Here is a 24320-nt window from a genome sequence, read left to right as displayed (position 1 = left end):
TGTAATGATAGTGTAGAATGAAACTATATTCACCTTTACATTAAAAAAAAAAACAGAAAATGAAGTTAATAGTCTATAATGCATATATAAATATAAATAAATATATATGCAGGCACTTTTGTGTTAAACAAACTAAAGCCCACCACCTCCTATCCCCAAATTCACTGTCCTCGAAGTAGAGAATTATTTTATGTATTTCTTTAATATAGGAAGCCAGACCCTGGAGACTTTTGTTCATAAACAGTATTCAAATGTAATATTCTCAGGAGATGAAAAACAAGGCTCTATGAGAAAGTATCCATTAATTACTAATCATGGGATGAGGCATGAGATGATGATCTAATTATTTTAGGCATCACAAATAAACTGACATCATGGAAATAAAACTCCTTCTATGTCATTAAATTTCCACTTATTAATTAAGTGGAAATTAATGATTCCTAAACTGCCTATGGCAGGGAAGTAAATCATTCAGCATGGAAGCAGGAAATATAATTGTAATCATAGTAAAAATAATAACCATAATAATCATCTTTTCAAATCCCAAGCCATAATTCATGCCATGGGCTTTGTGAGAACACCACCACAATATGGGAATGTGAAATGTGGTGATATACCAAGACTGTTTCCCCTGTGATCACTATGGTAGCTGTGAAAGGTTGAACTGGACACTGAAAAATAGATAAATTGGGCTCTGGTTACAGCACTGATTGAATTAACTTCCTGATCAGGGTGGTGCAATTCATCCAAAAAGTCAAAGAAATATACATGGAGACCCAAAAAGTTGAAGACTTGTCCTAATCAAAATATTAACTTGTATGGAGTAGAGTAAGCTGGGTACTGTTCCTTCATGTTCTAATACAAAGCAAAATAGATTGAGATAATTCAGAAATACCATAGTCAAATAGTAGTAATGCTCAAAGGCAATGTACAAGAAATGTCATCATTATTCACTAGTTCCATGACCTAACAAAAATGGAAACAGATCTTATTCATTGTATTTCAGAGCAATGGAGAATAAGAAATAACTCCATCTCTCAGCTATATAAGCTTGAAAAATCAGAGTCTAAATTGCGGGTTTGCAAAAATCCAGAAGGAAAAGTTGAAAAAACTATAGATACTGAAACTTTTCATCTAGATTTAATTAGAGAAGTTCTACCTAGTAACAAAAAAGACAACAAAAATAGTATCCATCATAATTGATTTTGAGGGGGACATGGCCTTACTTAGACTGGAATTACAAAAGCCCTATTTAGAGTTTAATATGATGAATCTAAGTAGCAGACCAACTATACTAAAACAGAGGAGTTTGAAAGATATGACATTTATGAGAACTCATGAATTAACACATTCTCCCATAATATTTAATAGAAATCCTTATAAATATTTCAGAACTTGTGAAAAACATATGGTAGTTATTGCTATTATAAGAATCATAGGAGGAAAAGTTGAGCAATCAAAGAATAATCCAAAGGATAGAAGCCAAACAGAGATAGCTTGAGAAAACCTAAAGTGGAGTAACAATTAGAACTGAACAAAAGAACAGAGAAGTATCTAGCTCCCCTATTTATATGCAGAAATGGATGAGCAACCAATTTTAAAATTGACAAGAGATCCTACAAAAAACATTAGGAAGCATCTTCATCCAGCATAGGACTGCCCAAGAAAATATCCAGAAACGGCCAGGACTGAAAGAAGAACCCTGCAACATAAGCTTGAGTAAAGAGACCAAAAGACCACAACGATTTTTGGTGAAGGAAGCTCCAGAATGGATTCAAGCCTAGAGAAGTGCCCTAACTGGAGAAACTCCAAGAAGGACAGAAACTGCAACAAATGCACAACCAAACAATCACCAGGGAAGACAAAATGCTATAGCAGTCTCCTTCATCAAGAGCTCTAACCAAGGAAACTGAAGTCTTCCAGCGGTCTGAGTCCAAACACACCAGGGGAGGTAAAAGTCAGGATCAAGATCCAAAAAATATGATGTCAAGATGAAACAGGGCAAGACTAACTCATAAAAGAGTGGAAGAGAAGGCAGAGTCTGCTACTGGCATATATCCTATCCCAGAAACTGAGGCTGGATGTATGAGAAAAAAAATGATATTAAATAACTGAAGAATATTGAGGATGAAGAGATGTCCAAAAGGAGAACTGAGAAGAGAGTTATAGAAAATTAGTAGGAGAACAGCCTACTAAAGGAACTACTCTCTTGACTTTGGAGAGGGGAAGGAAAAAGAAGTTTTGTGTGGCTGAGGGTGGTGGCTGAACCTGAAGAGCTAATTGTGTCTCTGGATTTGAAGTAATCAAGCTGAGATTATCTGGCTGATTAAAAGAAGATAGAAGAAAAATACGTGTCCTCTTATCTCTCTCTGACAGTCTCTGATAGTGACTGATTGCCAATACTCCAAATACCCTCCTAACTCCTTGTATAGATAAGGGAACCCCCCCCCAACACTCTTACCTCATCTTCTATCCTTGTCCTATTTTCCCCCAATAAACCTCCTTACTTGAAAAAGAGAGAAAGAGTATCTTCTCTAAACCTCATAGTTTCACCTTTGAGTTACATAGAAGGTGGCTCACTAAAAGGGGAGAGGGGAAAGGAGGCAGGAGGGAGTGGGTGGAAAAACAGGTGGCATTTTGAAGGGAGGAGGGTATCTTGATTTTCATCCATAAGCCATCTAATATAGATCTATTAGCCATCTAGTAGTGACCCATATACACCCTCTGGTAGTATCTCTCTATCCCCAAGAATCTCCTTTATTGAAACTAGAAATATCTCCTAGAGTATCCATTTATTACAATTCTTAGAGCACATAGTGAGTATCTTTAAAAAATTGTCAAAATACACTTGGAACAAGCAGATATCCTTTCTCCAAACAATAGTAAAGGTGGACAATAGGTACAAGTCACTTGACTGGTATAATGTAATTGAAAGTTGTTTACCTCCAGAATGACTCAGATCCAAGAAGGAAATCTAAAGGCTCTCTCTATGGGTGACAGCAACATGAATTCAAGCAATAATATGTTGTCAAAGAAGCTTTAAACAAATGGCTGTCATGTGGATTTGTTTATAGAAATAGAAGATTTAGTGATGGTAATGAAAGATCCCAGGCACTAGAAATTACCAAAGAGTTGTTCTTTAGGAGCTGAGATTCTATGATCAATGTAAATTAGACAAAGGAACAGTCAAAGCTATACAATACATCACACTGAAAGTTGCTAAAATTTAGTACCTAAGCTACCAAGACTTTTGCAAATGACTGGAGTTATATATCACAATCTTGTTGTGTATAGTCAACTCGCTGATGACAAACTCCTGTATAAGAAATTCACTTCAAAATATCAAACATATAGAATTCAATAAATAAATTGTATTAGAACTGAAGAACCATTTGAAGCAGAATTATTACCTATAATGGCCCAGACATGACATTTATCCCTATGAATTTAAGAACCATGATTTTACTAGATATCGGTATATACTGGTCATTTCCAAATTCTAAATTATGTGGAATAAAAAGCTTTCCAAAGTAATAGAGATCTAGCAGGAGAAATAAAAAGTCACCAGGTAATAGGATGAGGTCTATATCATCCCTGTCATTTTGTCTGTTACAATTGTCTCAAAAATGCTCGCAATGAGTCTAAGGGCAGGTAAGTTATATAGTGGCTAGTCAGAAAGACTCAGTTCAGATTTGATCTCAGACATGTACTAGCTCTATGACCTTGGATAAGTCACATAACCTCTGTTTGCCTCAATTTTCTCACTTTAAAATGAGGATAATAATACTTACCTCCCAGAACTGTTGTAAGGATTTATTGAGATTATATTTATAAAGTGCTTTACAAACCTTAAAGTGCCATATAGATGCTAGTTAGTATTATTACCCACAAAACATCAAATATAAATGAATAAAATAAGATAGTGAGTTATCCCAGCACTTTTTCTATCGCAAACACATAAAAAAGGAAATTAAAATGTGATGATAAAGATTAGATAGAGAGATAGATAAACAAACTGACAGAGGGTGAGATGGCTAGAATATTGAATAGGAAGATATAGCATTTAAGTGCCTATTATGTGCCTGGCACTGGAGATTCAAATACAAATAAGCAAGATAGTCACAAATCTCAGTTTATATTCTAGGGTGCAATGTTAACCAATTATAATCCTTGGATATTCTATTCTTTCAGTCTCTATCTTTATCTTGGTGTTGTTTCTTATGCTAAACTAGGGTGTCTGTCAACATCCTAATGCCCTACAGAATGCAAATAGAAACATTCTATTTCAATGATAACTTGCTCCTAATGGCTCTTACAAAACCTCTTCAGTGAACTCTGTAGTATTTTGAACCCTGTAGTATTTTGAAAAATAGTGGTCAACTGTCTACAGAGGGGAAAACCCATCTTTGCCAGAATTCTATATAGTTCGTTGAGAAACTCCTTAAGCAAGTCCATTAGCAAAACTCTCTAGTAGAAGCAATAGAGGCAGACAAAGAACTGCATGGTCAATGGAAAATTTGGGTGGTCTTAATGTTTAGGCACAAAAAGCCCTGAAAGTGAAATAGCAGGTTTGAAGGCCATGTAGAGTATGGATGTCACAATAGCAAAGTAGATGACAAGGTTTAATGATCCTTAAGGACTAGTAGCAGGGAAGAATTCAAAACTTAATGGTCTTCCATCTCACAAGGATGTTGATGACTAACTGAGGACATATATAACCCATACATAAGAGTTAAGGAGGTAATACAGTGGATAAAGCACTGGGCCTAGAATCAGGAAGACCTGAGTTCAAATGCATCCTCAGACACTTACTAGCTGTATGATTTGGGGCAAGTCATTTAACCTCTACCTTCTTCCTTTTCTTCATATGTAAATTGGGATAATAAATATCATCAAACTTACAGTGATGTTATGGGAAGCAAATGATAAAGTATTTGCAAAGTACTTTGAAGCCCTTAAAGTTCATATATATACACATACATATATATACACACACATATATATAAGCTATTTTGATTGTTATCATGATGATGATGTTCCCCAAAATGAGTTTGTGCAAGTGCCTCCCCCTCTTTATGATTTTCAGTTTTCTCATCTGTAAAATGAGAAGGTGGCAATTGATGGTATTTCCAGATATCATCTAAATGGTCTCTTCCAGATTAAGAGCTATGTATGATCCATTTGGCAAAGTTAAGGAAGAATAGATGAACAATACCATTGTTCCACTAGTATTCCAAAAAATATTAGGAAGTGAGGGAGGAAAGATCCTAGTACATATGGTAGGTCATCTATGAAGGACTGAATGGACAAGAATATGAATCACATAAGTTGAGAAGTTATAGGTAGACCACAATGAGGGATATGTTGGAACCAGCTCCAGCTGCTGGAACCAGATTAAATTTTTAGTGTGAACATTTCTTCCTCTAAAACTAGCAAATGCTACCAAAAAAAGGACTTGACATATTCTTTTGTCTAGACCCATTGTGGCAAACCTATGGCATCTCCACCAAATGTGGCACTCAGAGCCCTCTTTATGGACACACATGCCTCTCCCTCGCCCTAACACAGTTTGCCAGAGTTCTTACTAGAAAGCCAACAGACCAGGCTGCTCCCCTTCCCCTCTCCATGCACTCCTGTGGACATTTCTAACTTTCCCTATCCTATGTCCAGCAACCCAATGGGAGCACTTCATCCCTCTTGTGTCTGGGGTAAGGGAGGGGTAATTTGGGCACTCAGTCTTTAAAAGGTTTGTCATCACTGATGAAGACTGAAGAAAGTGTTAATCTCATTTAAACTTATGTGTCATATATACCATTTTTCAGAGAGCCAGTTTTAAGCATTTTCTAGTTCATTCCTATAGTCAATACTAGTAAATGCAACTCTTTACACTACTGAGATCACAGATCCAACAAAATATCAAGTTTAGAAGGACAAAAAGTTCCTTTTTCTAAGGATCAAAACATATATTTATGAACTTTTCCTCATCTTGCATAGTCAAGAAGAAAATCAAACCAGAACTAAGGATTCTCTCCCCAACAATAAGTGTAGCCATGTTCTTTTTTAACCAAGCAAATTGACATTCTTGGTTTCTAAACATTCTTGTTCTCCATTTCTGGCTAAGTTGCCATACCACAATCAGATCAACAATAATATGGCTTTAGTGAAACTTGATTCAAGAGGCAAAATAAACAAAGGGTAAGTTGACTGAATCAAAGACCTCCATTTCTCCAATTCTTTTTTTTAGGAAGTTATTCACAAGTTGAAAATTGGCAATATGGTCAGAGTAAATGTAATCGAGTCTGTTTTCTGAACTCAAATGCCCCTCTGCCAACTTGCTTTTAATTAGAAAAAGGCAACAGATGAATGAAGCTTCCATTATGGTTAGAGGGGGAATAAAGCCATTGTTAGCCATTGTATGTTGGCCAAGTTTCTGATTTCTTGGCTTCATTATCCAATAGTCCTTCAGAAGAGTTTGTATACTGTATGTGAAACTATGTATTTACATGTCTCTTTCACCAGAGCCATGTCTTCCACACTTTAGATCATTGCCGTCTGTGTTTAATGGAACCTGTCCAACAAGTGAGCAAGGATTTGAAATTACAAACAATATTCAAAAAAGACTTTTATCTCAACCGGATACTATGCTTTGTTCATGTTACTTGTTCATGATATTTCTCGCTCCACATAATTTGATCCAGATCGCCAATTGGGGAAGTGTGTTTATAGGAAGAATTGTTTTTTTTCAAGGCCATCCTATTTGTTTTTCACTCATTTGCCTGTCATATTTCTGGAGAATTATGTGTCCAGATTAGATCATAAAGATATTACTTTATGATGAAAGGAAAAAATGATTGAGGAAATGGAATTTTCCACTGGAATAAAAAAGACAGAAATGTGCCTTCCATACCACCCAGATGACTATATTTTTAAAAGGCAAGGTGATAAAAGGTCATGTATTCTTTGACTCTTCAAAGGACTCAGGATGCAGCACTGCTCTATCCAAATAGCTTGAGTAGGCCTAAAACATAATTCAATATTCTGGATGGTCCCTTCCTCAAAACCTGGCTTTTTGTCTAGGGCCCCACATAAAGTGCATTGTACTAATATATTTTGGTGTTGTAAATGACAACTACAATTAGAAGCCAGATGGTAGTATTTTGGGGCTTTATAAAGTTTTTCTATGGACAAAAAAAAAATATGTCATTCTGCAGACAGCCTCCAATGGTTATTTGGAAACTAATAATAAACTCTTAAGGGATTCAGAAAGTTCTCCCCTTACAAGATAGGACATAGTAAGATTTGTACTGTTTGGCAACATGACCAAGTGGTTTCTTGGGAAATCATAAAGTTCTCTTCTAAAATCTCTTTCATAACTTCTAATGGTGTCTACACAGACCAAGTAGAGTGGAGAGCTGAACAATAAGTTACCTGTTGAATTTGGTAAGTGTTGCCAATGCATTGAAATCCATAAGATCAAACCAAGTTTGTTCACCTGGAATAGTCTGGATGAGGAGTTCCTCCATCTTGAATCATCGAGATGGAAAAAAGGAAAGAAATAGCTACTCTCTTAATACATAACAGATTAAATTAAACAAATTCAGTCTTCATGATGCCAATATGAAGACAAAAAAAGTCAGTAAGTTGATCATCCAAATAGCTAGATGTTTGCTGTCATGAGTCATTCCACCTCTATGTAATTAACTGATTTTCCCCCTTTTCTTTTGAATATTAAACATCACAAAATTACTGTTGAAACAATCTATTCATGATATGGCTTTGTGATATTCCTTTATCAGACCCAATTCAGGCAAAATGTTTCCACTTGTTACAATGTTATTTTAATGAATTGATTTTCTCTCAGCATGCTCTACTAAGATTCACCCTTATTCATTTTAGTAGTTTCAGTATTCATTGACAGCTGCCCTTCCATTCTCAGAATGCTTGTCAGAGCTAAATCCATGTTCTTTGAGTTAAATGTTTGTTACTTATTTGTGTTTTATTGATTATGGAAAACACACAAGGAAAGAAAATTTTGCCAGGGAAAATGAGCTCTGGTTTAACTTTAGGAAGCGCTGTTAAGAATGCAATGTTAAGTACAGCTGGCTGTGGCATGCCAACTAGCACCTATTTAGACAAAATAAAGAATGATTGGAACTGACATCCATCACCATGACTCAGCCTCTAAAGAGTTTATGAATAGTTCCAGATTTCAGCATATTAGCCCAATGGCCTTCAGTGCTTCCAGAAGGTTCTATATCAAAAATCCCCATGCTACTGTTGGAGGAAACAGATCCAGCTGTTACCTAAGAAATTCACAGAAGGTTCTTTTCACTACCTTCAAAGTATACTTAGAAAATCTAAAACTGTAAACTACATTTCAATGAATATCATTTACCTTTACTAAGGTCTTACTCTAATGACCAGCTATGACATGTAGATGACCCTAAGTGGTGTGCCCTACCAAGTTGGAGAGACCTTGACTTGGGGCCCAAAGATAGACTATATCTACCATTGAAAGACCAGCTAAGCCATGTTCAGAGAGACTTATGACCAGACTGATTGCCAAGATATTAATTTCTCAGTTTAAGCAACTCTTGAAAATCATTTACTAGGACACTGAAAAATCATAATCACCCTCTATAAAGGGCAGGCCCACATGGTTGAAATTTCAAGCTATTAAAGTATTGTAATAAGTATTAATTATCAAAAGAAAACTAATAATATCTAGTTCTGGTTTAGAAAATTCTCTGGGTTTTGACAGTCTTACCAGCAAGAAGATCAGAAGAAACGCCAAAAGGAATGTTTAGAAATGTAATACCCACAATATTCATCATGGTGTTCCTTCCTGAAACACATGCATGCAGTATCTAGTTCCCCTGTTACAGATTCTTCAATCTTTCAGCATCATTCAGTCATGATTTGGTCATAAATCTTAGAGCACCACATCGGTGGGTATATGTTAATACAATGGACACTGCTTCTTCATTTTTCAATCACTTCCAGACTTCTCTGCTCTCTATCTCATATACTTGCTGTATTTTGAGACATTTATAAGACCTGGATGTAGTAATGAAGACAAAGTAGGAATAACACCAAATTATGCAAAAAGTCCAAGTCTGATATATGTAAAAGGCAACTGCTTACCCTATACCATAAAAGTCAAATCAGGTTATAATTTAAAATATTGCTAAAGCTCAAGATATACTACTTACCCACATCAATTCAAGAATGACTGCTATAGCTTGGGAATGCTCCGTCTTTTGTTCAGTGCAATCTGATACAACCTGGACTTTGGAAAAATAACAGAAGGCAGAAATAGTCAGTATGGAAAGAACACAAATTAATACTCAGTTACCAGAACTATGGATTTCTGTGACCTTTCTAGATAAGAATTTTCAATGATGTAGTGGGGAAGTTGCTAAAGTGTCTGTATCTGGGGAATTTTTGGTCGTATGACTCACAAGAAAACCAAATAATAATTTCTTGCCCAAAATTTCTACAAACCTACTATCCAAAAGCCTTAAAAGAAAAGAATTCTTTGTCAGAAATGGAGTCTACATAGATTAAAAAAAATAATTCCTCAACTTGTGGAAGAGTAGCATGCCTAGAAAATTATGTGAAAGTTCAAAATATGAACATTGATACATTAAATCTATGAAAAATAGGTGGTTAGCTTCTTATGACCACCAAAAACTATCAATCACTAGAGACTGAGGAAAATACACTTTTTTGCTTGTAGTTCTTTATAATAAAACATTAATTCTGATAATATATACTTTCTGAATACAAACATGAACTAACCCATAAAATGCAGTACACAAAATAAAATATGTAACATGCAAAACATTTTCTCACTAGTCATTCCCCTAGAATTATGTGACCTTTTCTGGTAACATTTCAATAAAAAAATTCATTTTGAATAATATTCACTTTTTATAACATGTAAAATTTACAGTATCATTCTTTCTTGCTTTTTGCAGATATAATGAATTATCAATTAGTTAATACCAAACTCTCCAGCAACAATGGGAGTGACAGTGCTTATGACATTCTGCCAGGAAGTTAATCTAACACCTTTATTTTCTCACTTAATGGCACCATTCACTTTACACGGATTTAGAGCCCAAAGGACTTGCATTATGCTTTAGGAGAATGATTACAACATAAAACTTGAGTTTTAGAGGCAAACAATGAAAATACGCACTGAATACATGGAGAGCTCTTCACAAAGATTGAGTGAACATGACCTAATAGGATACCAGTCACTCCACAAATGTGCGTGCATTAAGACTCATTTTTTTCTCTACTGTGCACAGCTACAAATGTTCCTGGTTACCAATGCAAAAGTGAAATCAAAGTTACTAATAAAATCATAAGCATTCTTGAAGTCATGAAAGTTAAACATTTAAGTATTGAGGACTGACTATGTATACATACACAACACAATAAAGGACCTATGCAAAAAGTAGACTTCATCTATTTTAATTCAGGAGAATACTAATATTATAACCTTCCTTCATTGTATCTCCCTCCAACTATTGTACACTGGCCTCAATGAGCATAAAAAAGTTCACAAGTTAATTTCAGGATTCAACTTCAGGAATCCCCCCTGGCAATGACTCCCCAACCTCATATGCAGTAATCCTACAAGATTTCAACCTGAATGTTCCTTACACATCTCAAATCCCATCTTCCCCCCAACATAATTATCTGTCTTTTCTCCCATGACCATCTCACTTTCCAAAATTTCCTATTGCTGTTGAAGGTACCACCATTTTCTTTGGAACCTCATTTTCTCTTATCTTACATATCCAATTAATTGTCAGATCGTTTTGTTTCTTTCTCTACAACATCTCTCACTACCATATTCATTTAGGTCCTCATCATCTCTCTATTATAGTCTATCATAATGGGTTTCTAATTGTTCTACCTGCCTCATCCCTCCATACTCTAATCTATCACTTCACTGCCAAAATGATCTTCCTAAATTTTTGGTCAGATCATGCTCTCTTTCAGGAAATTCCAGTAGTGGCTTCCTGTTAGTTCCAAGTCCTCTGTTTGGTATTTAAACTTCTTCACAACCTAATACCTAATCAAGGAAGAATAAAACAAAGGAATAATAAAAATTGACAAATATTATGAAATATAGATTCAAAAATAAAGAAATAAAAATCTAATCAAAGAGGTCACAGTTGTATATCAAGAAAGTGTTATCAATTTTTAAATCAATCAACCTGTATTTATTAAGTACTTACTATGTGCCAGGCATGAGGGATCTAAGTACTGTGATATTGAAATCACTTTAAAAGACTGATATATATTAATTTAAGGTTGCCAAGGAATTCACTTATGTAATTCCTAAGTGAAACACTCAAGTCAGCTGCCAAATTTTTATGGTGTTTTAATTACAACAGGACGAATAAAGTATTAGAGGGAGAGAGGGAGGGACCTAACCTGAGGTCATTTTCCTTCCTTTCTCAATAAGTTAAGTACCTGAATCATAATCTTCATCTTATTCCCCACCTGCCCACCTATACTTGTTACAAATCTACCTACCTGTATTATCATCTAGTTCTTATCTGTTCTTATTGACAAGTACAACATGAGAAACTTGATCAAATTATTTTATTAAAATCTGGGTATACACTGTATACCTAAGTGCTACATACCCCACATTCACTCCAGCAAATATATCTGAAGGTCAACAACAAATAGTAATGAAGACTAAATATATGCAGCAGTGACTTGCAATATCAATTATAGGACTACATTAAAATATGTATAGGGAACTACAATATGTCAGAAGCCAGAACAAAACTACTCACTTGGAGACTTCAATTTATAGGGGGGCAGCTAGGTGGCACAGTGGATAGAATTCTTGGCCTCAAATCAAGTAAGATCTGAATTCAAATCAAGCATTAAAAACTAGCTAAGTGACCCTGGGCAAGTCACTTAATCCTGTTTGCTTCAGTTTCATCATCTATAAAATGAGCTAGAGAAGGAGATGGCAAACCACTCTAGTATCTTCACCAAGAAAACCCCTAAAAGGGGGTCATGATGAAGAGTTGGACACTACTCAAACAACTAGACAATAACAATATCCTCTTTAGGATTCTTCCTGTTCCATCAACATCATTCATGTCCATGAACTATACTTTTCCTCTACTTTAAACCATGCTCAGTCAAGGGATGCTCATACTCTTGATCTCAACATCACTCACAAATCCATTGTCCATAACACTAACATTCCTCTATCTTATAATAATTTTTTATCCTGACTGTATATATCCTGTCAATATTGTCTCTATCCTCAGGGTAATTGCCATCTTTCCATACTTCTAGACTTTCCCAAGATATCACCTCTGATCTAGACTCATATTCCTTCCTTGCAAAACTGGAGCATTCTCTCCCCTATCTTTGACTTCCTTGTCCCCTTGTCCTTGCACTGTTCATCTTTTTACTAATCCCAACCTTGATTTACTCCCACTATCTACCTGCCTACATTATGCTGATGAAAGAAAGTCACAGTCATGTTATTTCCTGGTTCACTAAGAATTTATACTCTGTAATCTCAACTAGCACTCACTATTGCAAATTTGTGTTTTCTCTTCAGTATTATTTACTTCAATGTACATAAATAAAGCTTCTATGCAGCAAAGTTAGTGAGAACCTTACACTTATTTGAGGTAAATATTTTAGCAATTACTAGGTTATATGAACATGCAAGCAGCCTGCTTTCAAATTAAAATAATGTTTGGAGTTAGTGTATTATTTATTATGGATGGAATTTTTTTGTCCTTTAAGAAGAAAATAACCACATCTATTAAACTTTGCCGTTATGGATATCTGATGCTTAGTCTGTCCATGTGTATTTCTAAACAAGATCTTTTTCCCATGCATTTCTGAAGTTCTGATTGGCCCACAATTAAAAGTCACAAATACTATTTAGCTATAAACTAGGGATATATAATCTAAATTTTTAAGTTAAAGGTTAGGACCTTTAGGACACATCCTTGCCATGACTCCTGCCCCAACAACAAGCTGCATGACACACCCCAACAGGAAGGAAATCAAGAGAATGCAGATACAGAAATACTGTGTTAAGACAACAGTTCAAGGTGCTCTACAAACTTGGGAACAAATCAAGACACCTGCAGCCCAAGCACAGGCAAGGGTTTTCACCTCCTGATTGTTCTACTGCCTTCAACTTTAAACCATTGACTCTGACTTTCTCAATGATCCTACAGATGCATATGTTATCCCCCATGACTTTTAGAATTTCTTGTTCAAGATATATTTTAACAAATTGCCTTAACCCCTCCATCTCTGCTACCACTGTATTTGTTGTTGAACAATCACCTTTTATTATGCTTCTTGTTAATATGACTACAAACTGGTATGATGATCCAGACAATTAATCCCCCATAGATTAAGCTGCTCTAAGCATTCCATTGCATCCCCTATTTTGTGTTTTACTGCACTCATTTCTGTCATTAGATCCCTAGGATCTACCCAATGTCAAGTCCAAATTAACTATAAGTCACTCCAATTAATAAACAGAAAAGGGGAAGATGCCATGAGTCATCAAAGACCATGCTGTTTGACACAGTCACATATGGAAACTGGGAACTGCAAAGCAGCCCCCAGTAAGTATGGAAACACCCACTGAACCCCCACCCAAGTGACTTTCCTTATTAATATCCCCTTATTATTGGAATTGCTATGATTATTATTCTTACTTGGCCCCAGGAAAAATAGATGAGAGCAGCATGCTTGCAGGGGTAATGCAGATGTTCTACTCTGTCCCCCCAGAATATTACCAGGAGATTCCACTTATAAAATTAAATCTAAGGATTCATATATACCCACTTAGGTAGGACCCTCTTTTTTAGGCATAAAAACTTCTGGAAAATCTGTACTCTGAATTCCTCAACCTATATCTGGGTCATGTTGATTCTACCCTCTGACTCTGCACTTAGCAACAATGTTTTGTTGACTATTTCCTTGGGCTTTACATCTGTTCTTGGGCTCTATGGAAACATGTATGTTGAAAAATGATTGTATGCCAGAAAAGCATGTACTCACTGAAGCTATATAATAAACCCTTTGCAATGGTAGAACACTGAGTGACACCTAAGCACAAGTCTGAGCACATAGTCATCTCTCATCTCTTATTTGCCTAACTGCTTCACCTAGTCAGAAGGACCCTACACTTTGGGAGACCACTGGCTCGGCTCTCAAAAATCAAAGGGTTGCTAGAAAATACTTTAGGGGAACAAAAAGGTAGACACTCTAGTACGATTTCCCTTTTCCTCCATTTCTATATCACTTCAATATTATCCCACAATCTTCACTTTTTTCCCAGCCTTGAGAATTACTTTGCCTTGAAAATTCCCCATCCCCTCTATCTGTGTCCTTTTTTCCACCCTATGTTCCCACCTATCTTCTCTGATTATGTTTTCAGTCTTATTGTCTCCTTCTAATTTCAGTCTTTCTTTATAATTTTCTTTGTTATGACTCACAAATAAGTACAAAGCTCTCAGCTATTTTAAAAATGCACATTTTACATGATCTTCCCATCCATTCAAAATACCATACAAGATCTTCCATATTTTCATAGGCAGAGTTCTAGGAAAAACTGTCTATACTTCTTACCAACATTTTCTCAACTTATGCTCACTTCTTAGCTATTTGCAGTTTGGTTTACAAAATGATAATTAAATTGACCTCTCCAGAATTATCAATAATCTATTGTTAAAACAGATAGTCTTTTCTACATCTATATACTGCTTGACCTCTCTGCAATATTTAACACTGTAAATCATTCCCTGAACTCCACTGCACAACATCTCCTCCCTGGCTTTTAATAATAGTATTTTCTCTTGATCTTTATCCTACCTGTATGAATACTCTTTCCTCAATCTTATTTGCAGAATCATTCTTCTTATCCCGTCCCTTCTATGTGGACGAACTCCAGAACTCTGTCATTTGCCCTCTGTCATCTAACTTTACTAAGTCTCTCTTAGTGATCTCATCAGTCCCCAAGAGTTCAATGTTAAATCCTAAGCATATGATTCCAAATCTTTACAGTTGAGTCTTTCTCCTGAGCTACAGTGTCACATAACCTATTGAACATTCTCAATTGCACATCTCAGGCTTAACATACCAAAATTTGAACTTCATAACTCTCTCATTAATTCTCCCCTCTCTCACATTTCTCTTATCTTTTTTTTATTTTAAACTCTGACTTTTCATCTTAGAATCAATATTGTGTAATAGTTCTAAGGCAGAAGAGTGGAATGGGCTGAGTATTGAGGGTTAAATTACCTTTCCAGGGTCATACATCTAGGAAGTATCTGAATCCTGATTTGAGCTCAGGAACTCCCATCTCAAGATCTGGCTATATATCCACTGATCCACCTACCTGTCCCCTTTCTCCATCACTCTTGAGGGGACCACCATACTCCAAGGAACCCAAATTGATTAAAATTTCCTGGCTATATCTGTAACATGCCATCTATTCTCCTTCTATCATCCTCTTTCTCTCTCTCTCTAGATTCTTGGACTTGGGTACTGGTTCTTATAAAGGAGCTTTTTTTAGTTATTTTTTGAAAGTGTATTCCAGTGAGGTGGAGTCAAGATGGCAGCATAGAGGCAGTGAAAGTTCAGACCACTGAAAAACCTTCCTCACCAATTAAAAACTAAATGCTTGTAGGGAACCAAAAATCAAACCTAACAACAAGACAGAGCCAAGGAAACCTCCTGCTGGACTCAACTTAAAAGGTACGTCCCCAAAAGCCAGAATTTGAGAACACTCAGGTTTAAGGAGAAGGAAGAAAGAAGTTCCCAAGACCCCTCACCCACCTAGAGTGCTAAGCCTCTATGGCAGCTGGAACCTCTAGGCAGGTGAAGGTGCTGGTGTGGAGGGAGTACCTTGTGGGAAAAACTGTGCCAACCTCAGAGCATTAAAAACAGGCAGTGGGGAAGTAGTTAGAGAAGAAGTGCAGAGCTCAGAAGAGGCAGCCTAGTTGCAGCAGCAGAGACACTCCATATTGCCCCCTTCCCCCCCTTCCTTCCTGAGGTTTTGGCCTCAGGGCACATCCAGTTCAACCCAGCTGGACTTAATACCATCAAAGCTTTCTGAGGTCAGGGAAGCTCAAGCTCCAACACCCCTCCCCCACAAACTGTGCTGAGAGATTTTCTGATAAAATTCCCAGGGTGAAGGTGGAAAGAAAAGACGAAAACCACACAAAAAATGAGAGGAGCAATAGCACAGGCAACTGTGGAGAGTGAAGAAGGGGTAAATATGAGCAAACAATAGAAAAAGAAAAAATAAATTAAAAGTGACAACTTCTATACAGGCAATGAACAAAGAACAAATAAAACAGAGAAGAATGAGGAAACACCAAGCAAAAAAACAGAAACCACAGTGAATTGGATACAGGCTCTATAAGAACTGAAAATACAATTCAAAACACATTTAAGAGAGGTTGAAGACAACTTGGAAAAGAACTTAAAAAGTAAGAAAAGTCATCTGGAAACAGAGGCACTAGAAATAAAACACAAAAATAGTGACTTGACAGCCAAAATTAAGCAGCTTGAAAATGAGTCACAGGAGATGAAAGATGAGGAAAAGAAAATGATAGATGAGGCAAAGAAGATGAAAGATGATCTTCAAAGAAAATCACACCAGAAGGAGAAGGATGACCAAAAATCTAGGGATAAAAAACAGTCTTTAAAATCCAGAATACAACAACTAGAAACAAACAACTTCACAAGGCAGAAGGATACTATAAAACAAAATCAAAAGAATAAAAAAATTGAGGAAAATATGAAGCATCTCATTCACAAAACAGAAGATTTAGAAAATCATTCCAGGAGAGACAACTTAAAGAATCATTGGTCTACCAGAAGACCATGACAAAAGAAAAATCCTGGACATCATACTACAGGAAATTATCCAAGAAAACTGCCCTGATATTCTAGAACAAGAGGGAAAAGTGGAGATTGAAAGAATTCACAGATCACCTCCTGTAATTAATCTCCGTCTGACAACACCCAGGAATGAAATAGCCAAATTCAAGAACTATCAGACCAAGGAAAAAATATTACAAACTGTTAAGAAGAAGTCATTCAGATACCATGAAACCACAGTGAGGATAACACAGGATCTGGCTGCATCTACACTGAAGGACCAAAAGGCATGGAATATGATATTCCAGAAAGCAAGGGAACTAGATCTACAATGAAGAATCTATTACCCAGCAAAACTGAATATATTCTTACAGGGGAAAGTATGGTCATTTTACAAAATAGAAGAATTCCAAGCATTTGTATAGAAAAGACCAGATCTGAACAGAAAACTTGATGCCCAAGCACAGAACTCAAGAGAATTTTAAGAAAGATGGAAAAAGAAAAAGAAAAACAAAACAAAACAAAAACAAGAAAAAATTTTTAAGAGTTCCAATAAGTTAAAATGATATGTATCCCTATAAGAAAAGAGTTCATTGGTAATTCTTAAAAATTATTATTATCACCTGAGCAGATTGAAGAATTACACTTAGAGGGAACAGTGACAAACTATATGGGATGAAATGCCAAAAAATTAATATATAGATATAGATATATGTATGCATAAATGCATATACATATATATGTGTGTGTATACAACTAGAGCTAAAAAAAGAGGTTAATACTAAAAGAAATGGGAAAATAAACAAAAGGGGGTAAATTTATATGTCACAAAGAACTCATGCCAGGAAGGGAGAGAACATCAATACACCAGAAGGGTAAAGAGGTTGGAGATAAGAAATACTCAACACTTAAGTGCACTGAAATTGACTCAAAGAGGAAAGAACAATCAAATTCATTGGGTCAGAGAATTGATTTGTGCCCTATTGGGAAGTAGATGGTTAAGAAATGGACTGGTGGGGAGTGAAGCAGTGCAAGGGAGGGAGAAGGTGTGGAGGTAGTTTAAAAAGACTGTAAAGAAAATAAATGGGGAATAAGAAGGGAGGTGGTAGAAAGGGAAGTAAAATAAGGGTGGGAATTAGGGGGATTGATTAAAAACAAATAATTGGTGTAGAAGGAAATAGTGAAAAAAGAAAAGGCAGGACTAGGAGTAGAAATCAAAATGCTGGGAAATACAGAGCTGGTAATAATAACTCTGAATGTGAATGAAATGAAATCATCCATAAAATGCAAGCAAATAGCAGAGTGTATTAGAATAGAAAACCCTACCATATGCTGTCTACAAGAAAGACACATGAGGAAGGTATACATGCATAGGGTAAAAGTAAGAGGATGGAGCCAAATCATTTGGGCATCAATTGATAAAAAGAAGACAGGAGTCACAATCATGATATCAGACAAAGCCAAAGTAAAATAGATCTAGTTAAAAGAGATAGGGAAGGTAATTACATCCTGATAAAAGGCAGTATAGACAATGAGGAAATATCAGTACTCAATATGTATGCACCAAATGGCAGAGCATCCAGATTAATAAAGGAGAAAATAGAGAAGCTCAAGACTGAAATAGATAGAAAAACTATACTAGTGAGAGACCTGAACCTTCCTCTATCCAAACTAGATAAATTAAACCAAAAAATTAATAAGAAAGAGGTAAGAGAAGTGAATGAATTCTTAGAAAAATTAGACTTAGTAGCTATGTGGAAAAAAAATAAATAGGGACGAAAAAGAATACACCTTCTTTTCAGCAGCACATTGTACATTCACAAAAATTGACCATGTATTAGGGCATAAAAACATTGCAAACAAGTGCAAAAGAGCAGAAATAATAAATGCAATGTCCTCAGATTACAATGCAATGAAAATAATAATTAGTAAAGGTACATAGAGAGGCTAATCAAAAATTAATTGGAAATTAAACAATGATTCTCCAAAATCGGTTAAAGAACAAATCATAGAAACAATAATTTCATTCAAGAAAATGGCTATGATGAGACATTCTTTCAAAATCTTTGGGATGCAGCCAAAGCAGTACTCATGGGAATATTCATATTCTTGAGTTCATAGGTTAACAAATTAGAGAGGGCAGAGGTCAATGAATTGGGCATGCAAATTAAAAAAATACAAAGTGAACAAATTAAAAATCCTCAGATGAAGACTAAATCAGAGATCCTAAAAAATCAAAGGAGAAATTAATAAAATTGAGAGCCAAAGAACTATTGATTTAATAAATAAGACTAGAAGCTGGTACTTTGAAAAACAAATAAAATAGACAAAATACTGGTCAATCTAATTTAAAAAAAGAAAGAAAACCAAATTGGCAGTATCCAAGATGAAAAGGGAGACTTCACCTCTAATGAAGAAAAAATTAAGGCAATCATTAAAAATTATTATGCCCAATTATATGGCAATAAATATGACAATCTAGGTGATATGGATGAATATTTAAAAATATATAAATTGCCTAGAATAACAGAGGAAGAAACAGACTACTTAAACAACTCCATATAAGAAAAAGAAATTGAACAAGCCATCAAAGAACTCCCTAAGAAAAAATGCCCAGGTCCAGATGGATTCACAAATGAATTCTATCTAACATTTAAAGAACAACTAATCCCAATATTATACAAACTATTTGACAGAATAAGCCAAGAAGGAGTTCTACCAAATCCCTTTTACAACACAAATATTATACTGTTTCCAAAGCCAGGCAGGTCAAAAACAGAGGAAAAAACTATAGATCAATCTCCTTAATGAATATAGATGCAAAAATCTTAAATAGGATACTAGCAAAAAGACTCTACCAAGTGATCATGAGGGTTATTCACTATGACCAGGTAGGATTCATACCAGGAATACAAGGATGGTTCAATATTAGGGAAACCATCCATATAATTGACCATATGAACAAGCAAACTGACAAAAATCATATCATTATCTCAATAGATGCAGAAAAAGCCTTTGACAAAATATAATACTCATTCCTATTGAAACCACTAGAAAGCATAGAAGGGCCTTTCCTAAAAATAATAAACAGTATATATTTAAAACCATCAGCCAACATCTTCTGCATTGGGGATAAAATAGAAGCCTTCCCAATAAGATCAGGAGTGAAACGAGGATCCCTATTATCAGCTCTATTATTTAACATTGTACTAGAAACTCTAGCAGTAGCAATTAGAGAACAAAAATAAATTGAAAGTATTAAAATATGCAATGAGTAGATCAAGCTATCACTTTTTACAGATGATATGATTGTCTACTTACAGAATCCTAGAGAATAAACCAAAAAGTGAGTTGAAATAATCAAAAACTTTAGCAAAGCTGCAGGATACAAAATAAACCCACATAAGTCATCAGCAATTCTATATATCTCCAACACATCTCAGCAGCAAGAAATAGAAAAAGAAATTCCATTTAAAATTATCCTAGACAATATAAAATACTTAGGAATCTATCTGCCAAGACAAACACAGGAACCATATGAACACAACTACAAAACATTCTCCACACAATTAAAACTAGTTCTAAACCATCGGAAAAACATTGATTGTTCATGGGTAGGATGAGATAACATAATAAAAATGACAATCCTACCCAAATTAATTTACTTACTTAGTGCTATATCCATTGAACTACCAAAAAAACTTTTTACTGAATTAGAAAAAAGCATAACAAAGTTCATTTGGAAGAACAAAAGATCAAGGATATCCAGGGAAAGCATGAAAAAAAAAATGTGAAGGAAGGAGGCCTTTCAGTCCCAGATCTCAAACTATAGTATAAAGCAATGGTCATCAAAACAATTTGATACTGACTAAGAGACAGAAAAGAGGATCAGTGGAATGGACTTGGGATAAGTGACCTCAGCAAGACAGTCTATGATAAGCCCAAAGATCCCAGCTTTTGGGACCAAAATTGGAAAACAGTATGGGAGAGATTGGGGTAGGATCAACATCTCACACCCTATACCAAGATAAACTCAGAATGGGTGAATGACTTGAATATAAAGAAGGAAACTATAAGCAAAGTAGGTGAACACAGAATAGTATACATGTCAGATCTTTGGGAAAGGAAAGACTTTTAAATCAAGCAAGAGCCAGAAAAAAAATCACAAAATGTAAAATCAATATTTTTGATTACATCAAATTAAAAAGGGTTTGTACAAACAAAACCAGTGCAACCAAAATTAGAAGGAAAGAAACAAAATGGGAAACAATCTTCATACTAAAAACCTCTGACAAAGGTCTAATTACTCAAATTTATAAAGAGCTAAACCAGTTGTACAAAAAATCAAGCCATTCTCCAATTGATAAATGGGCAAGGGACATGAATAGGCAATTTTCAGTTAAAGAAATCAAAACTATTAACAAGCACATGAAAAAGAGTTCTAAATCTCTTATAATCGGAGAGATGCAAATCAAAACAACTCTGAGGTATCACCTCACACCTAGCAGATTGGCTAATATGATAGCAATGGAAAGTAATGAATGCTGGATGGGATATGGCAAAATAGAGACATTAATGCATTGCTGACAGAATGGTGAATTAATCCAACAATACTGAAGGGCCATTTGGAACTATGCCTAAGGGGCACTAAAAGACTGTCTGCCCTTTGAACCAGCAATTGCACTGCAGGATTTGTACCACAAAGAGATAATAAGGAAAAAGACATGTTCAAGAATAATCATAGCTGTGCTCTTTGTAGTGACAAAAAAATTGAAAATGAGGGGATGCCCTCCAATTGGGGAATGGCTGAACAAATTATGGTATATGTTTGTGATGAAATACTATTGTGCTCAAAGGAATAATAAACTCGAGGAATTCCATTGGAACTGGACTGACCTCCAGGAATTTTTGCAAAGTGAACAGAGTAGAACCAAAGTGAAAGGAGAACATTGTACACAGAGACTGATACACTGTGGTACAATCAAATGTAATGACTTCTCCATTAGTGGCAATGCTGTGATCCTGAACAACTCAGAGGGATTCATGAGAAAAAACACTATCCACATTCAGAGAAAAAACTATGGGAGAAACACAGGAGAAAAACAATGGCTTGAATACATGGGTCGAGGGGATATGTTTGGGTATGTAGACTAAATGAACACCCTAATGCATACACCAACAACATGGAAATAGGTTTTGATCAAGGACACATGTAATACCCAGTGAAATTGCCTATCAGCTATGTGAAAGATGGAGGAGGGGAGGAAGTGAAATAATATGATTCTTGTAACCAAGTAATAATGTTCTAAATTGACTAAATAAATTAATTTGAATTAAAAAAAATTAAAAATTAAATTTAAAAAAGTATACTCTAATCCACATCCTAAACACTTCACCATTCCATGTAACCACCCAATACCTTCTCAACTTCCCAGCACCCTACTGCATATTGAATTGCTAAGGATATGGAAAAATATAGGTGTTCATGAGGACTAGCATTTCTAATTAAAGGCTTGCTAACACCTTTTTTGGAGCTGTTCATCCCCTTTTGATCTGGCCATCATATGTAGCTGCAAAAAGCTTTAACATGTTCAGTGACTGTACCCTGGTAACCCTCTCAGCAGATAAGCTAAACCTGGCTAAGGGTATCCAACAGGCCTCAAATCCATTGTTGAGTTAGGAGGATGTTGATCCCAAGCATATAAAGAATTCCCATTATAGAATAGTCAGATAAGAACAATTTGTTCCAATGGCCAGAAACCATAATCCTGATGATTGATTATAAGTGAGGTTAAATCAGTTCACCAGGATCTAATGAACTTCATCCTAGATAATAATTGGCATATTTGACTCCAAAGATCACTGTTTGTAATCTTTAAAAGATCATGAAGGGAGCAGTTAGGTGACTAGTTGGGATAAAGAGTCAGAAATGGGATGTCCTATGTTCAAAATTGGCCTCTAACTCTTCCTTGCTGTGTGACCCTGGGCAAGTCACTTAATCCCAATTGCCTAGTCCTTACCACTCTTCTCCTTAGAACCAATACTTAGTATCAGTTCTTAGAAGAAGATATGGGTTGTTTGTTTTTTAAAGATCATAAAGAATGGAAGGAATACATAGGAATGGAAGTCAAATAATGTTCTAATTTTCCAAAAGGGGAAAAAAGTAGAATCATCAAATAAATGCTAGGTCAGAAGCCTATAAATTTTGAAGTGGTGGAGTAGTTAGAGCACAAAACTTGATATCAAGAACAACTGAATTTAAAATTGAATTCATGCACCTAACTGTGTGACCAGAAATTGTGGCTTTAACCTCTCCTGGAGGATAATAATAATATTGATTATATCTAAGGGTTGTTATAATGATCAAATGTATTAAGTGCAAAATAATTAAGGAAAGTCAAATTATAGGACCTTGACTTTGATTTTTTGGAAAATTTTGGAAAATTTTACGAAAGTATAATTTGGAGGGGATTTATGAAGAAAAGTGATTTATTAAATCTATTTGACTTCATGCCATACCAGCTTTATTTCCTATTTGGTCAGGGTAACTATATTGACAGAGCAGGGGAACACAGGAGATCTAGTACACTTGGCTTTTAACAAAAGAATTTGGGAAAGTTTCCTTGTTGTCAATATGGAGCTATGTGAATGAGATGCAAAATCATTAAGATAAATTTAAAAGTCATTAAATTATAGAACCCAAAGAATAGTTATGACTCTTTTATTGTCAACTTTGAAAACATGCTCAAGTGGGCATTCCCTGTTGCTATGGCCTTGGCTCTGGGGTATCAATTATTTTCAATGTTAGATAGATAGATATCCACATTTACCTTACAAGAAAAAAATAAATACAGTTATTTGGCCATTTCATCCTTCTTCCCATTCATCACTATCATCTATTCCTCTCACATCAAGAATAGTTTACTCACTTCTTTTATTATCTTCTTGCCCCCTTAGCATTCATTTCCAGACTTGGGCAATTTGGGGCATTTGCATTTATTATGCTATTTTTTAAACTGAGTTTCAATTAAATGATCTGCTTCTTCTTTCTATACATGTATTTTTAAAAATCTAAGTTTGTCTATGGGTTCCTTAGCAAGCACATGAGTCTTTTTAGGCTGCTATCTCCTTTTTTCCTCATTGGAATAATTTCTGCTTCCATCTTCAGAAGTATTTTCTGATGAGTTTCCTATCTCTTTTGGGCCAATTTATGATTATAGGATGAGAATGAATCATTCAAATGGACATATGATGAAGTGAGCTGCCTGAAACTTAGCTCAATAGAAACACTATAATTCAAAATCATCGTTGGGGAAGATGAACAAAGCCTAACAAGAGACATTGGGAGGGATCCATTTGGCAGTGTTGTGCATAGAACATATTCTTTCTTACAGTGAATAAACAGA

The 24320-nt window shown here is 35.4% G+C and overlaps 1 long non-coding RNA gene across 2 annotated transcripts in view; it reads right to left on the bottom strand.

Annotated features, from left to right (window-relative positions):
- Window positions 1-24320, bottom strand: part of LOC130455140 (uncharacterized) — a 201170-nt gene that overhangs the window by 45314 nt on the left and 131536 nt on the right. Inside the window, exons 2-3 of one of the 2 annotated variants that reach the window (XR_008913067.1) lie at window positions 9213-9289; window positions 8799-9057 (exon numbers count right to left, since the gene is read on the bottom strand). This is a non-coding gene — a long non-coding RNA (uncharacterized LOC130455140). Of the gene's footprint in view, window positions 1-8798; window positions 9058-9212; window positions 9290-24320 lie in introns of those variants that run through there. The other variant, XR_008913068.1, reaches the window with a different exon arrangement.

The sequence above is a fragment of the Monodelphis domestica genome, chromosome 6 (genome assembly GCF_027887165.1).
Source record: "Monodelphis domestica isolate mMonDom1 chromosome 6, mMonDom1.pri, whole genome shotgun sequence".
NCBI classification, from domain to species: domain Eukaryota; kingdom Metazoa; phylum Chordata; class Mammalia; order Didelphimorphia; family Didelphidae; genus Monodelphis; species Monodelphis domestica.
Note: the sequence above shows the minus strand (reverse complement) of the source record. Positions and strands in the feature narration are given on the sequence as shown.